The sequence below is a fragment of the Trachymyrmex septentrionalis genome, unplaced genomic scaffold, assembly GCF_001594115.1.
Source record: "Trachymyrmex septentrionalis isolate Tsep2-gDNA-1 unplaced genomic scaffold, Tsep1.0 scaffold22, whole genome shotgun sequence".
Lineage (NCBI taxonomy): Eukaryota > Metazoa > Arthropoda > Insecta > Hymenoptera > Formicidae > Trachymyrmex > Trachymyrmex septentrionalis.
In genome coordinates this window covers 5,537,388-5,540,554 of record NW_017305375.1, presented here as the reverse complement: position 1 = coordinate 5,540,554, position 3,167 = coordinate 5,537,388, and the positions used below count along the sequence as shown (strand labels likewise).

Sequence of the window (3,167 nt, the reverse complement as noted above, 5' to 3'; positions counted from 1 at the left end):
AGACAATATACAATTGTTTTATATCAATATACGTATGTTTTATAATAATTTTATAAAATATATATATATATATATATATATATATATATATATATGTATATTGACGTAATTAAATTTTATCAACAATGTGCAATTAAACGACATAATCACAAAAGTTGGTAACAATAATTATTACAGTATAAAAATTTATAAAATTTTATGATAGATTATTAAATAATCTGATTATGTGTCAAAGAGAGAAAGAAAAACGATGTTTCTTCAATAATAATACTAGAACAGAGAACAGAGATTTTTTTTTAATTATGCATTTATATGCTTCAAAATGATAATTTTTACCTTAAATCAAGCAGTTGCTGTAATTCTGGTCGAAATAAATCCTTATTTTTGAAACATTCTGGTAAGTCAGATTGCAGTTTATAATAGTTTTGTATTCTGGTTTTATATAGTTCTCTCGAGATTAAACTCGCAAACTCTCAAGAAACACAGGATAAGAAAATCATCTGTAAACAAATTAAGAATTCCCTCCAAATAAAAAAGTGCTAAATTTATCATTAGTTATTATAAATTGTGTACATTTAGGCATTATAAATTAGGTAAATTAGTAATTAATTGTTCGTGATTTTATAAATATATAAATATATAAGTATATAAAAGAACATGATTTTAGAAAATGTCTATTATTTAATTAAATGCGAAAAAATACTCTTTCCTATATTTGTGATAAATAATAGAAAATATAATAACAAAATTGATCAAAAAACTTTTTGTCTTCCTTAGTATAGAAAATGACAAAATACAATAATGCAATAATGAATTTATTTATATAGATTTTTTCGAATTATTTTTCATCTTTATCAAGCTTTAAATCATTATAACTTTCGTTTTCGATTGTTGAATACAATTTATTTTACTTCTTATTATTTTTCATCTCTTATTATTACGTAATCAAGAATAAATTCCACGAGATCATCAGACATATATAAAAAGTAGACATAAACATCAGATATAAAAAGCAAGGACATAAGCATTAAACACATAAAAACCAAGAACGACGAAACATCAAATAAAATGTCAGAACTTATAAATTAATTGAATGTAATACCTAAATTAAAAATTTTTGTTAATCTCATTTTTTATTGTTATATACGTATATTGAATATTGTGCGGTTATTAGTATTTTTATTTAAAAAAAAATAATAAAAAAATTATGAATTAAATCGTAAAATATGACTGTTACTAAGAAAATGTTTTTATACTGCGAGATTTAAACTTTATCAAGACAAAAAAACATACGTGCCTAATTCCTCAACTTTCTCACAATTAGCCACACTCCGTTACCCATTCAAAGTTATTATACATATTTATATTATAACTAGTCGGATGCCCAACTTTAATTAAAAATTGTTTAGAAATTAAGACTCATACTTCAAATTTTTTTCTTAATTTTAGTATATTCAATGCCCCTCTATCGAATAAGCTCATCTGATTTGATATTTCACAATTCTTGCTATATCCTTACTAATGTCACACTAATTAAAGATTATTGCATTTTATTGCTTTGAAAGTAATGTAAATAATTTTTTTATTGAGTGATTTCCATATCACAATCATTTTTATCAATTTTTACGTGCAATTTATCCTCAATCTAGCATCTAATCTCCACGATAGTGATCTCTCATCGGTTTCATTCAAATATGCCGCATATCCCCTGTCCCCAATAGTTAGCTCTTGCCAAACGTGATGCTCTACGATGTCGTAATTGTGCTCGTTCTCCATCGCGATGACAAGCAAAAAGTTTCGTTCACAGAAAGATTCGTACCTTTAAGTCGCAGAGATGAAATACATTTTTACGCGTGAGGTACGGTCAACGATAAGCGCAATAACATTTATATATCAATTATTACAACTATCGACGAGATACTATTAAAGATTCTTGGCCCTGGGCAATTCGTGACTATTAATGAGACCCGGGGGACCCGAGGATAATTGAAGAATGATGACGTTACCGACAATTAATAAAAATTTATGATTATTAACATAAATATTTCGATAATACGTTATTAAATTCGTGATTTTTTATTCCATAAAAGCTGTATAAATAAGTATGCATATTTTTAATGACATAATATCTTATATATTGCCGAAAAATTACAATTTTTCCTCTGCAGTTATTATATCTATTGATAATCAAACTTGGATAATATCATTAAAATCACAGTTTTAAATAAAAATATCAAATATTATTAAGTTTTAAACATATGTGCATGTCGACAAAACAAATAAATTAGCGTATTACTTGATTATCACTCTTAATTATTTAAATTTTAACAGGTACGTAAATTTCCATAAGCGCCGAGGATTTTTAATAGTATCTCGTTGGTTACTATAAACACAGAACAACATACACGTACAGATTTCAAGTACTCTTTGGAATCATAAATCGGTATTCATAGTCCGTTCTTTTTTAAGAATGTCTTAAAATGCTAATACAGCTCTCTGATTGGTTCATGATATTTTAAGATTGTATGTGCTTAAAACAGTTTTAATAAAATATAAAAAGAACTATAAATACCAAATTAAGTCAACGGCTCGGATAACTATCCTTACATCTAATTTAGACGGAATTCCGCGAATCGATCCGACAGATGCAGACGCGCCCAATAAGATAAGCTCCCCACCAGCGAGTATTCCATGTATATAGGGTGATCCAGACCAACCGGAGAATCCGGTATGTATATGGTTTATGAAAAATTGAATTAGAAAATCATATATATGTATGTATACACACATACACACGCGAAGTTCTACGTACGGTAGTATATTTAATTTTTTAAATAAAATATTAGCTAAAATTATTAAATAATATAAAAGATTATAATTAAATAATAATTAAGTAATATATGATCTGAATAAAATGATTTTTACAAGTAAATAAAACAAATTTTTTTATTCACATAATATAAGATTTGTAATGATTCTTTATAAAATGTGACAATTAAGTCATAAAAAAGATTAATCGTTATACTTTTTATTTAGTCTCTTTATTTCAACGTTTAAAAAAAAATAATAAACACAATACATATAATTTCTTATATAAAAAGAAACAGTAAGCATATTACATATTATCTGTATATTATACATGTAAAACAAATATATTAAAATGAGTA

General features: G+C 25.3%; 1 pseudogene; it reads right to left on the bottom strand.

The window, feature by feature from the left end:
- Positions 1-1,847, bottom strand: part of LOC108748236 — a 3,021-nt pseudogene extending 1,174 nt beyond the window's left edge.
- Between the last annotated feature and the right edge of the window lie 1,320 nt (positions 1,848-3,167).